Below are 14,692 nucleotides of genomic sequence, written 5' to 3' on the forward strand. Positions count from 1 at the left end.
TGCAAGCATTATATATGGACTAAGCCCTCACTCTGATGTGATAAAATCTGAGACACTTAGCCAATATATTTTGATCAAAACACATCTGTGCCCGCCTACCAAGCGCCAAGGTGGTCTCAGGTCAGGCGGGTCCTACACTAAATGAGTCTCATACTGGCAGGCTGTTCTGGCAGGGAGCAGCCTGCCAGAGATGCCTGGATCAGAAGCTGCCTGAAGGTCCACTAGCCCCAATAACTATAATGGGGACCGACAGAGATCCGGCTGCAACCCGGCAAATATGCAGAGAATTGGCCGGACTAAAACCACTGCACCCATAGATACTCTAGTACAGGGGTAGGCAACCTCCGGCACTCCAGCTGTTGAGAAACTACAACTCCCAGCATGCATACTTGCTCTGCTCTTCTAAGAACTCACATAGAAATGAATGGAGCATGCTGGGAGTTGTAGTTTCACAACAGCTGGAGTGCCGAAGGTTGACGATCACTGCTCAAGTACATGACAACCTCTTTCTAACAAAGCCCTGTACCTCCCATGGATCCAGAGATCTCCCCATTCATTGCTCCAATTGTTCTGCTAGATTTATTTCAAGCTGTCACCTTTGGGCCCCTTTCACACGGGGCGAGTATTCCGCGCGGATGCGATGCGTGAGGTGAACGCATTGCACCCGCACTGAATACCGACCCACTCATTTCTATGGGGCTGTGCACATGAGCGGTGATTTTCATGCATCACTTGTGCGTTGCATGAAAATCGCAGCATACTCTATATTCTGTGTTTTTCACGCAACGCAGGCCCCATAGAAGTGAATGGGGTTGCGTGAAAATCGCAAGCATCCGCAAGCAAGTGCGGATGCAGTGCGATTTTCACGCATGGTTGCTAGGTGACAGTCTATTCACTGTATTATTTTATTGACGTCAGATCACATGCTCCAATCACATGGTCCATCACCACGGTGATGTACCATGTGATTGGAGCATGTGATCTGATGTCACCAAAGGTCCTTTAGCCCACACCTTATCATTAAAGAAGTAAAGAAGAGACTGGGAACTACGCGAACAAGAGGAGAAGGTGAGTTAATTTTTTTATTTATTTTTTAACCCTCAATTGATCACCTACTAAGCATTCTGTATTCAGAATGCTATTATTTTCCCTTATAACCATGTTATAAGGGAAAATAATAACATCTACACAACACCTAACCCAAGCCCGAACTTCTGTGAAGAAGTTCGGGTTTGGGTACCAAACATGCGTGATTTTTCTTACGCGAGTGCAAAACGCATTACAATGTTTTGCACTCGCGCGGAAAAATCGCAGGTGTTCCCGCAACGCACCCGCACATTTTCCCGCAACGCCCGTGTGAAAGAGGCCTTAGGGGCATGTTCTTTTCAGGAAGCATGTCCTTTCTGCTGCAGCTGGTGGAAGTTGAAGGATGGAACAGAGCATGTGCTTCCGTCTCACTGAGGAGGGCAGAAAAATTTGAAAAAGAGCAAACAGCAGGTGGCGCTATTATACAGATAGATCTCATTCAATAACTCAGTAGCTATAATAATTTTTTAATTACATGCAATTACAAAAGTATTCAGATCTAGGTGCTGGTTTGAAAAATGTAGAATATTTTTTTGTTGTGGGACAACCCCTTTAATTAATGAACATATGGCTCCTAGCTGTCCTGGCCCAGGCTGGACTTGATTTGAGGACCTCTGTGGGGTCAAACTCCACTTTTGATACTGCAGTTTTTTTTTTTTTTTATCAGGTTGAAGACCACCACTGCCCTATGCAGTAGTTACACTTTCACTAGAGTCCCCCTTTATTGGAGCTGTAGAGTGAAAGTCCTTATAAAACTGCATATTACAGTATGTTTAGTTACAGTAGAAAATGAAACGCCTTTATGACATGGTTGAGCGGAGGCTTGTGACTAAAAACACAACTTATCACACCTAACAAGTAAAAAGTTCCTTCTTGACGGGAAATCTCATTGTCTTAAAGGACACAGCCCGGTAAGGGTTCTCCCTCCATAGCAGACGACTGGAGACTTACAATAATGATAATAAAATATCGGAAGCGCGCAAAGATCATTTCTGGATTATGTACCGAATGAGACGTCGCGTTTGACTTCCTAAGAGGCATAAAAACCTCTGATGGGCATCACCTAAATCCTTTCACTAGAGGTAAGAATTTTCCACCTGTAAGGCGTCATGCAAACGACCGTATGTATTTTGCGGTCCGCAAAATACGGATCCGCAAAAAATACGGATGACATCCGTGTGCATTCCGTATTTTGTGGAACGGAACAGCTGGCCCCTAATAGAACAGTCCTATCCTTGTCCGTAATGTGGACAATAATAGGACATGTTCGATTTTTTTGCAGAACCGGAATGCACACGGATTAACTTTGTTTTTGTTTTTTGCGGACCCATTGAAATGAATGGTTGCGCATACGGTCCGCAAAAAAAGCGGAACGGGCACGGAATAAAAATACGTTCGGGTGCATGAGGCCTAAAGCTAATGGGTCAATCAAGATATCCATGTTCAGCGTAGACCATAAAACTTGACTGACTTGGATCGTTCTTGACATGAACTTGTTGGATGCAGCAGAGCTGAATATGTTTCTTGCAGGACTGTCTTATCCGAACTCAACACAATGCACAGCACATTTAGCTCTGCTACATCTTGATCTAATTCCAGCTTTGCATGCTTTATGATGGAGTTTTTATTCTCATTTTTTTTCCTTCTTCGCAGACTAAGGCCCCTTTCAGACGAGCGAGTATTCCGCGCGGGTGCAATGCGTCATGCGAACGCATTGCGCCCGCACGGAATACGGACCTGTTCATTTCAATGGGGCTGTGTACATGTGAGTTGGTTTTCACGCATCACTTGTGCGTTGCGTGAAAAAAATCGCAGCATGTTTTATATTCTGCGTTTTTCACGCAACACTGGCCCCACAGAAGGGAATGGAGCTGCGTGAAAAATCGCATCGCATCCGCAAGCAAGTGCGGGTGCGGTGCGTTTTTCACGGGTGGTCGCTAAGAGATGTTATTTGTAAACCTTCAGTTTTTAATCACGCGGGTGAAAAACGCAGTAAATCGCATTGCACCCAAGGGATAAAAACTGAACAACTGAAAACTGAGTGACTTTTTTTGCGAGACCGCGCATTTTTCACTGAACGCATTCGCAACGCATCCAGACCTAATCCGAACATTCTCATCTGAAAGGGGCCTAAGAGCCATAACTTTTTGGTTTTTCGATCGACATTGCCGAATAAGGGCTTGTTTTGTTTTTATATGTTTTTTTTTTGTTTTTTTTTACGGCACCATTTTGAGGTACATAAAATGTATGGCATAATTTTGATTTCGCTGCTATTTTTGCGGAGTTTTATTTACGGTATTCACTGCGACACATTATTAGTATTATGCAAGTTATTTTATGGAAGGGTTATGTTTTACTACTTTTGTACAATAAAAGCGGCATAACATTTTTTATTTTTTTTCAACGTAGAGGACTTGATTTTTGTGGGACTATTTTTTTTTTTTTATAGAGTTCACTGCGCAGGACAAATAACATGATCATTTTATAATATATAGGCCAAGTTGTTTCCAATGTGGTGATAACCATTTTGTATTATATTTTTTTTCTTTATTTCATACTATTATAAAAAATAATTATTTAAAAAAGGCAATTTTTTTATTCTTTTACTTGCATTTCTGTGTTTTACTTTAAAAACACTTTGGGGGGGATTTATTAAAACTGGTGTAAAGTAAAACTGGCTAAGTTGCCCATAGCAACCAATCAGATTCCACCTTTCATTTTTCAAAAGAGCTCTGAAAAATGAAAGGTGGAATCTGATTGGTTGCTGTGGGCAACTTAGCCGGTTTTTACATCAGTTTTTATAAATGTCCCCCTTTTTGTTTTCACCTGAACATGGGATCCTGTGATCGTTTACATGATACACTGCACAACTGGTGCCTGTTCACAGTGCTGGGTGGAGGGGCATGTGTCCCTTGTGCAGGGATCATTATAGACAGTACTTAACCCTTTCAGTACCGGGCCACTTTTCACCTTAAATCCCAGGCTGATTTTTGCAAATCTGACGTGTCTCTTTATGTGGTAATAACTTTGGAACGCTTTTACTCATCCAAGCCATTCTGAGATTTTTTTTTCGTGACACATTGTACTTCATGACAGTGGTAAATTTGAGTCGATGTATTTCACCTTTTTTTTATAAAATAATCCAAAATGTACCAAAAATTTGGAAAAATTTTCAATTTTCTAAATTTGAATTCCTCTACTTTTAAGACAGATAGTAATACTTTATAAAATGGTTATCAATCAACATTCCGCATATGTCTGCTTTATGTTGACATCATTTTGTAAATGTCATTTTATTTTTTTAGGACGTTAGAAGGCTTAGAAATTTAGAAGCGTTTTTTTCAAATTTTCAACAAAATTTCCAAAACCATTATTTTAAGCACCAATTCAGTTATAAAGTGATTTTGAGGGGGCTTACGTAATGTAAACCACCCATAAATGACCCCATTTTAGAAACTACACCCCTCAAATTATTTAAAACGGATGTTACAAACTTTGTTAACCCTTGAGGTGTTCCACAAGAATTCAAGGAAAATGGAGGTGAAATTTCAAAATTTCACTTTTTTGGTAGATTTTTTTGTTTGCAACACAGCAAGGGTTAACAGCAAAATAAACCTCAATATGCATTACTCTGATTCTGTAGTTTACAGAAATACCCCATATGTGGTGGTAAAATGCTCTATGGGCACGTGGCAGTGGTCAGAAGGAAAGGAGCGCCATATGGATTTTGGAGGCAGATTTCACTAGAATGGTTTTTAGGCACCGTTTTGTATTTGAAGAGACCCTGACATACCCCTTCAGTAAAAACCCTCAAAAAGTGACCCCATTTTGGAGACTACACCCCTTAAAGAATATATTAAGAGGGGTACTGAGCACTTTGACCCCCTAAGCCTTTTACGGAATTTGGAAACACTTGGCTTTAAAAATGAAAAGTTTCCTTTCTTCCAATAATGTTGCTGTAGCCCCAAATTTTTCATTTTCACAAGAAGTAACAGGAGAAAAAGCTCCACATAACTTGTTACCCATTTTCTCCTGAATACGGCAACACCCCATATGTGGTGGTGAACTGCTTTGGGGGCACATGGCAGGACTCAGAAAGGAAGGAGCGCCATATGGCTTTTGCAGCGCTGATTTTGATGGATAGGTTTATGGGTGCCATTGGTTTTTATTTTTTAAGTGATTGTCTTATGTGGGGCTCATTATTTGCAGGATGAGATGACTGTTTGATTGGTACCATTTTGGGGTACATAAGACTTTTTGATCACTTGGCATTACACTTTTTGTGAGGCAAGGTGACCAGAAAATGGCTTTTTTGACACTGTTTTTATTAATATTTTTTACGGCGTTCACCTGATGGGGTGGATCATTTGATATTTTTATAGATCCGGTCGATTCGGATGCGGCGATACCTAATATGTCTACTTTTCTTTTTTTTCCCTATTTTCTAAAATATATATTTTTACTTTATTTTGGGAAAAGGACGCTTTTTTTTATTTATTTATTTTTTTACTTGAAACTTTAATTTGTTTTGTAAAAATTATTTTTTTTACTTCTTTTTTCACTTAATTTTTTGTCCTACTCTGGGACTTTAACTTTTGGGGGTCTGATCCCCTTTACAATGCATTACAATACTTCTGTATTGTAATGCATTGGCTGTAAGTGTATTACACACTGTAATACACTTACAGCTTCCTGCCTGTGAGATCCAGGGGGCTGGATCTCACAGGCTGTCAGGGAGGGCAGCCACGATGCCTAAGGAAGGCATTGGGTTGCCTTCCCTGCCATCGGGTCCCCGTCACAGCAGCGCGGGGACCCGATGGCCACCCCGCACCCGGAAGGATCCTGCACGTGCGGCGGTCAGCGGTGATCGCGGCAGTGCAAGGGTTAAAGGCCGGCATCTGTGTTTTCACCGATGATGGCGCATACAGCAGGGGTCCGGCTATCAGTGAATGCCGGACTCCTGCAGCTGATCGGGCCGGGCGCAGCTCTATCCCAGTTTCCAGCGTCCTACATGTACGGCGCTGGTATCCTAAGGGTTAAAGGGCATCTGTCAGCAGATTTGTCCCTATGACACTGTCTGACCTGTTACATGTGCACTTGGCAGTTGAAGGCATCTGTGTTGGTCCCATGTTCATATGTGCCTGTATTGTCTAAAAAAAAAAACATTTTAATATATGCAAAATAGCCTCTAGGTGCAATGGGAGCTATGCTGTTACTTCTAGTGGCTCAGCTCTCTTTGCAACTGCCGCTCCCTCTGCACTTTGATTGTCAGGGCCAGGTGTGATAACATTTTCACTGCCTGGTCCTGTCAATTAAAGTGCAGAGGGTGTGGTAGTTGCAGGGAGAGCAGAGCTCTAGGTGTAATGGTAACGCCCCCGTTGCTCCTAGAGGCTCATTTGCATATATTAAAACATAATTTTTCTCAGCCATGCAGCACATATGAACATGGGACCAACACAGATGCCTTCAGCTGCCAAGCGCACATGTAACAGGTCAGCCAGTGTCATAGGTACAAACCTGCTGACAGATGCCCTTTAACAAGCTTTATTTAGTTAGGTACATTGTGACTGAAGTTTGCCTGAAGCTTTTGACTATTCGGTCCTCCTCAACCTTGTTCACATTGTTACAAGTAATAACTTGCAGTAGGCACTGTCAAGTGCATATCGCTCTGTCTGCGAAGATAGGATGGCGGGTGCTGATCAGTGTGTATTGTGCATATAGCGCAATACTGAGCGATATTTCTTGTGGGGTGTTTACCCTGTGGAGTGAATTTGCAGAGGATTGAGTCATCTTCATTGTGACTTTGCATCCTGGAAGCTTTTTTTTTTCTCTCTTTCTAGTAATGAGATGATGGACAAGTCCCCATAATACATGATGAATCTGTGTATCTAGGATGCTGCTGCCTTCACTAGCTGTCATGTATTAGCACAGCTTCATTCCTGGACTGATTTCTTCTCTTACATTCCATAAAGGATGCCCTTTCCTTTGTGCTGACAGACACTGGTACTGAGGAGTATGATTTTCCCTCCCCTCCTGCAGAGTCTGCACTGGACGCTCTCCTTTCTCTCTACACAGAGAAACCGCTTGTTTGATTTACCTGTCCTTTGCAGATTTATGATACAATAAAGCCTAGGTGATCTTCCCTCTCTAAAGACTTGGATGCTTTCCTCCCTCTCCACAATCTAATCTTTGGCATACAAACTTCTCTCCCTCCCCGCTTCTATAATGGTTATCACTTCTGGTAAATACACAGGGGAGAAAAAGAAAATATAACCAAAACTGCTGAGTAAAATTATTATAAACTGCATACAACAGATGGCTTATGAGGTTAAATTTACAGGTAACTTTTTATACATCCGGTATAAAGTATCTACTGCTGTCACTGTTCATGGGGCACTCTCCAATAATGGATGATTCTATTGACACTATTTGGGGGGCTGTGCTAACACTATTTAAGGGAGCTGATTGCTCTGTTTATGGGGGACACTCTCCTGGCATTGTTTATGGAGTGCACTCTGCTGACACTCTTTATGGGGGCATTTTGATGTCACTGAAATAAGGAGGACTAGCGTGAGGGACTGTTTATGGGGACCTCTGCCATTGTTCATAAGGGGACTGCTGGCACATTTTATGGGGGGCACTATTCGACCAGTGTTTTGACATATCATAGTCTGTTTATGGCATCATAAGCCAAGGCTCTATTAGAGGCACATTCAGAGGCTGTCTTGACCACCACGCAAACTATGCAATTTCGTGGGGCGAGTCAGACAGTGGCAGTTGACCCCTATGTGGCTGTATAACAGTGCAGACGGTCGCCGATTGCGATGACGTCCCAGCGCATCTAACCACCTGCGCCGGGACACAGGGAACTCAGGCCCGGAGGATAGGTGGCATGGAGCGTGAGTGAGGTAAGTACTTTGTTTTGTTACAGGGGGCTCTACTGGGGGCAGTACAGAGAGGGAAATTATAATTACAAAGAGCTGGGTACAATATAATAGTACAGGGGGGCACTACTGGAGGTAGTGCAGAGGGGGAATTATAAATACAGGCGACACTGTCTGGGAACATTGAACATACTGGGGGCACTAGAGGGGGCAATTAAAAATACTGGGGGCACTACAAGGGGGCTTTATAACTGCATTCTTAATACTGGGGGTACTGTGGGAGTATTATTATTATTATTGGGGAGAATATAGGGGCTATGCTACTAATGAGGCACTCTTGGGGAGCATTATCATTATTGAGGGCACTGTAGGGGGTATTATTTCTAATGAGGGCACTCTGGGAGATAATTATTACAATTGGTAGGACTCTTGGCAGCACTTTAATGACTATCTGTATGGCACTGTTATTTCTTCAGTATATATTTGGGGGCCTTGTTGAGCACAGTGGGCACAGTATTGGGGGTAGCAGCAGTATGTAGTACTGATGGGGGACCAGGAGGATAAAGTTAATGAAAAAGTGAATAATCTAAGATGTCTGTGTAGAAGACTCTACAGAGATGAGGCATGGCTGAAATACTTTGTCATGGCGGTCTGGTCTGAATGGAGAAGATGAGGAAAGAGAACATTAGTGGACACATCATTGCACGTAAGAGGAAAATAGTGCTGTATGTAATGTCCAATTCAAATATGCCTTTGGCAGTAGGGCTGGGGGGGGGGGGCAGGGATTGGATTGAGAATTTGGCATGGGCCACAGCGTCCTAAGGACTCTCATACAGTTGTGGACAGACGGGGAACTGCTGCCAGAAATAGTGACTCCTTGCTGGCTATCCTGATTAGGGCCCCCAGGCATAACTTTGTCCACTCCTTGGCACTTTATAAGCCTTTATGTGGGTGGGACCAGTGCTGATGGGCACATAGGAAAGAAAATTTTCATAGCTCACCAGATGTTCCATATCTCAAATTGATTCTTAAAAGTAGGTTATTATTTTGTAAATTACATTTAGAGCCCCTCAGCTTCTTCAGTAATTGGATGTGTGCTCCTTATTTTTAATAATTTAGTATTTTTTTTTTCTTGAGTTGACCCTCACACACATACAGTATCTCAGGATATCATACTGTTCTCTCGGACATCTTTCAATGTCTTGAGATGAATGTCCTTTGGTCATACACCAAGTGAGAATCCTCGATCAGAGATGACCTGGCTGTAAAAGTAATTTCTCGTGAACGCTTTACAAGTCTTCAGATTACAATGATTATTTTTTTTCTCACTATGAGCAAACCTGCTGGTAGCGAAACCCGGGTCGGGCAGAGATACACAGAAAAACTTTTTATATGTGATGTGGCAAGAAATGGTCTTGTAAGTACAGTAAAAGCACGGTGAACCTGTCTGTTTGCGGGTCTGTACTATATTTATGTCCTTTTGAAGGAAGAAAAGGTTTCTGTTGCCGGTCGGTTCAGGGATCGAGGAAGCCGAAAGCCAGGAATAAGGAGAGACGGCTCCAGGAGAGTGACTGCTTGTGAACATTCCTCTAGGGGAAAAACAATTAGCGAGGACCCATACCTATGCGTTTTTAGTTGCATCTTATAGGAGTACGGACCTACTCCTGTTTCTGGGACTGCAGCTGTGAGAAAGTTTAAAAACCTGCACACTAATTTGTTTTGATTGTGGTGTAGTTCAGCTGAGTGTAATAATACCTTTTACTTAGCGATCCGTTGCTTCATTCTGGAGAAAAAGTACTTTCAATCCATATGCAAATGAGCAGTTAAGTGCACCGAGGGCGGGTTCAAGCCACTCTGTGCTCCCTTGCTCCTCCTGCTTCCTCTGCCAGACCCTCCCACTCCTTCTTTATTGACAGGACCAGGTTCCTGCATAGTTATCTCGCCTGCAGTAGAGGGCACAGCCGCCAAATTGGAATGCCATGGACATTGCGCCTTGCTTACACTGGTACCCATGGACACCATGCAGGCTTTGGGGATTTGGCATTTCTAAGGATATGTCTGGAGGCCCCGTCACACCTCTAAGGTCCACCCTCGCCATACCGCTAAGCTCTGCCCCTTTCAGCATGATCAGCCCCACTCTCAGCTTAGTAGTACAGCCTAGGCATTTCTGCTTCTGCTCTGCAGCTAGGAAGGGATGGGGAGTACCCACCAGGACCCTGAACGGGCTGCACGGCCAATATGTCTGCCCCCTTAGTCACTTTTTCAGCCAGCTACGTTTGGCCATGAGGGGGTCCCCTGATATCTGTGGCCCCAAGCATTTGCTTGGTTCCTGTAGTTGTAAAGTCTATCACTGGGGCTAAAATAAGCCCAGAAGGAATATATAGAAATCATGAGTTTATGGCATTTTGAAACATATGCAGAAGGCAGAGAACTCTTGTCTCACTGCAAAAGCAATGACTAAAATCATGAATATTGAAGGTTATCATTGTGACTAATTTTTACATTAGAATTTTTGCAGCACATCACCCACTATTTTCACAGCCACATACAAAGAGAGGCGCGCCTGTAGATTCCACTCCCCCATTACCACATCCTTGTGAGTGACATTCTTCATACAGTGCAGTCCCTTCAAATAGCAATCATCCTGTCTGTCTGCTGAGCTTAGACTATGAACCCCCTAGAGGATTCCTCCTAGAAGTCACAATGGGCATCTACATCTAGGTAATTCCTTATCTTGTGACCATCGTCCAACCTCCCAAGGTTTTTTTCATTTGCATGTAACTTGTTACGAATTCATTACAATGTTACACCATTTCGTTTCAGTTTTTGGGGAGATTGTGTGCAATTTTTTAAACTTATTTAATTACCTATCAAACTACATGTTGGGGTTCGGATATGAAAAAAAATCAGGGTATAAAAATGTGTAGAAGCAATTTAATTAAATGTACACTAGCAAATAGTTCTTAGAATGTTTTAAGTAAACCATGTTTCTTTGTATGTTGAGACATTTTGAGATGGTGGAGACATTTTCTCAAGGCATGAAAAGATTGTACATTGTATGTCTTTTGAGAGTTGAAATGTTATATCATCTGTAATGTGTAAGCGACCATATAGGCATTCATCAGTTACAGGGGTATTGTTACTTGGGCTTGTAATGAAACACAAATGGGTTCCAATAATGTTATTTCCAGATTTATTATATAGATGCCCTATGATATTAATTCTTAAAGGGATTTTACAGTGGGGCAAATTCTTTTTTTTTTTGTGTGGAAAAAGCTGGTTTAAAAAAATTAAAAGAATCAATGCTCACCCCACTGAGTCTTGCTCTTGTTCAGATGCTTACCTGATCCCTCCTGGTCTCTCCATCCAGCTCCAGTCTCGATACACGTGAAAGCCCCGCTCAGCCAGTGATTGGCTGAGTAGACCTTCCCTGCCATTTTCATCATGCCAAGATTGGACTAGAAGGCAGAGACCAGAGGGAACCAGAACTGGGAGTGGCAGGAGATCAGTCAGGTGAGTAGAGACTCTTTAATTTTTTTTAACTATTCTAAGCTGTTTCCAAAAATGTTTGCCTCCTTTTAACTTGTATGTGGCAAACAGAGTCCCAACTACACAGACTACCTATGCTGTCCCTATATAGCTCAGTAGTACAATCTGCATTTTTTTTAAATGAAATGTTAAATTCAACCCAATGCCTCTGGGCATTGCCTCTGGGACTAACCATCTCATTTCCCCCCTCTTTGTAGGAGTAGGCCGGTCCGACTTGCTGCCAAGAGAGGGGAAGGGCTAGCTAGGCTAGTGAGGAGACGGGGAGCATGTCCATCAGCTCCTGCTCCATAGGGTCTTAGAACCAGAAATCCAGCTCGTCCATGAGGAACACTTCTGCAGGGTGACGGAAAGGTACAAAGGCTGCAGAAACCCTTCAAAGCTATGGAGGTGCAGACAGCAGAGTGTCTGGCTACCACAGCTTTACAGACACTGCTGCAAGGTGAGGGAGAACGAATTAAGACACCCATCATCATAGCCTAATCCAGGCAAACCTGAAAGCCTACATTAAGTAGTGGACACCTACAGTCACAGGTTTCAGCTTTATAGCCATGGTGAAGGGGAAACAGGAGAGAGAGACTTTGTCAGCTAGCATATTTCAGAATGGCATTAATTGCCATCTAACCAGCCACTATACCTCATCATCTGATTGTGGCGTGCTACCCCTCAGGGCTGATCGGGTCCCAGTGTTTAAGAATGGCGACTGGTGATGTAGCCTGATAGTTTTGTGTCACGGTGCTCTGTAGCAACAAAGGGAGTTATAGCTGGTGGAATAAGCCGAGTCCAGACTTGGTAAAGTTCACAGGTTTTACTTAAATATACACTCACCTAAAGAATTATTAGGAACACCATACTAATACGGTGTTGGACCCCCTTTTGCCTTCAGAACTGCCTTAATTCTACGTGGCATTGATTCAACAAGGTGCTGATAGCATTCTTTAGAAATGTTGGCCCATATTGATAGGATAGCATCTTGCAGTTGATGGAGATTTGAGGGATGCACATCCAGGGCACGAGGATCCCGTTCCACCACATCCCAAAGATGCTCTATTGGGTTGAGATCTGGTGACTGTGGGGCCATTTTAGTACAGTGAACTCATTGTCATGTTCAAGAAACCAATTTGAAATGATTCAAGCTTTGTGACATGGTGCATTATCCTGCTGGAAGTAGCCATCAGAGGATGGATACATGTTCTCCTTCTGTTTACGCCAAATTCGGACTCTACCATTTGAATGTCTCAACAGAAATCGAGACTCATCAGACCAGGCAACATTTTTCCAGTGTTCAACAGTCCAATTTTGGTGAGCTCGTGCAAATTGTAGCCTCTTTTCCCTATTTGTAGTGGAGATGAGTGGTACCCGGTGGGGTCTTCTGCTGTTGTAGCCCATCCGCCTCAAGGTTGTGCGTGTTGTGGCTTCACAAATGCTTTGCTGCATACCTCGGTTGTAACGAGTGGTTATTTCAGTCAACGTTGCTCTTCTATCAGCTTGAATCAGTCGGCCCATTCTCCTCTGACCTCTAGCATCCACAAGGCATTTTTGCCCACAGGACTGCCGCATACTGGATGTTTTTCCCTTTTCACACCATTCTTTGTAAACCCTAGAAATGGTTGTGCGTGAAAATCCCAGTAACTGAGCAGATTGTGAAATACTCAGACCGGCCCGTCTGGCACCAACAACCATGCCACGCTCAAAATTGCTTAAATCACCTTTCTTTCCCATTCTGACATTCAGTTTGGAGTTCAGGAGATTGTCTTGACCAGGACCACCCCCCTAAATGCATTGAAGCAACTGCCATGTGATTGGTTGACTAGATAATTGCATTAATGAGAAATAGAACAGGTGTTCCTAATAATTCTTTATGTGAGTGTACTTGAGATAAACTTCTGTCATCCAAACACTTGATCTTTCTGTTGGCTCCAGCAGTATAAGAGTAAACTGGCAGGTAAACTTTTATACTTTGCTTTATCTTTCTCTGCTGTGATTATCTCTGGCTTCAGTCTGGTTACTGGACTTTCTAGCAGTTCTGGTACATTTGAGTGGGGTGCCTTTGGCTGTTGACCCCCTCGTAATAGTCATTCTATGAACTGCGAAGTGTTGTGGTGCTCTATGAGCTGCTTTCCCTGCAAGACTCCTGCTGCAGGAGGGGGGGGGGCGCTCCCCTCACTGTGCCATGTCTTGTCTCATTCCAACTCTCAGCTCAACTACTAGCTTCATGCAAGGATTAGCCCACTTATGCACAAAATGGGGGGGGGGATGGAATGGTAAGGTAAGGTCCATTGTATCTAAAGATATCTCTCTGCCAGATACACTGCCACCTATTGGACAACCAGGCACAGTGCATGTGATACAAAACATAAGTTATATAGCAATATTATTAAGGCACAGTATAAGAGGTCCAGGAATTAAATACACATATGACATTGTCTGCTACTCATTAGAGGCAGTAGCTAGGTGTAGGAATGGTAGTAACTAGGGATGAGCGACCGAATTTTGGGGTGTCCGTGACACGGACCCGAACATTTTCGTAAAAGTCTGTGTTCGGGTTCGGTGTTCGGCGCTTTCTTGGCGCTTTTTGAAAGGCTGCAAAGCAGCCAATCAACAAGCGTCATACTACTTGCCCCAAGAGGCCATCACAGCCTTGCCTACTATTGGCATGGCTGTGATTGGCCAGGGCAGCATGTGACCCAGCCTCTATATAAGCTTGGGTCACGTTGCGCTGCACGTCACTCTGCTGATTGAAGCATAGGGAGAGGTTGCAGCTGCGACGTTAGGGCGAGATTAGGCAGATTAACTCCTCCAAAAGACTTCATTCTGTGATCGATCTGCAGCTGTGGATCATTGAAGTGCTAGTATTGACTTGCTCACTTTTTTGAGGCTGCCCAGAGCGTTTTTAGATCACTTTTTTTCTGGGGTGATCGGCGGCCATTTTGTGACTTGTGGTGCGCCAGCACAAGCTATCACCAAGTGTATTTAACCATCAATAGTGTGGTTATTTTGTGCTATATCCTACATCAGCTGCAGGCTGAGCCTGTGTCACCGAAGTGCATTTAACCATCAACAGTGTGGTTATTTTTTGGCCATATACTACATCAGGGGCAAGTTGAGCCTGTCACCCAGCGCCTAAAAAATAGACCTGACATTTCTATTCAACCAAATCTGTACTGTTTTAGCTG

The 14,692-nt window shown here is 43.3% G+C and overlaps 1 protein-coding gene across 3 annotated transcripts in view; it reads left to right on the plus strand.

Moving 5' to 3' along the window:
- The first annotated feature begins 1,935 nt into the window (after positions 1–1,935).
- The window catches only part of IL21R (interleukin 21 receptor), a 54,310-nt gene continuing 41,553 nt past the window's right edge, over positions 1,936–14,692 (plus strand). Inside the window, exons 1-2 of one of the 3 annotated variants that reach the window (XM_040440667.1) lie at positions 1,937–2,168; positions 11,341–11,485. The gene's annotated coding sequence lies outside the window, so the exon portion shown is untranslated. Of the gene's footprint in view, positions 2,171–10,253; positions 10,692–11,340; positions 11,486–14,692 lie in introns of those variants that run through there. The other 2 variants (XM_040440668.1, XM_040440669.1) reach the window with 2 other exon arrangements.

This window comes from Bufo bufo, chromosome 7, assembly GCF_905171765.1.
Source record: "Bufo bufo chromosome 7, aBufBuf1.1, whole genome shotgun sequence".
Classification (NCBI taxonomy): domain Eukaryota; kingdom Metazoa; phylum Chordata; class Amphibia; order Anura; family Bufonidae; genus Bufo; species Bufo bufo.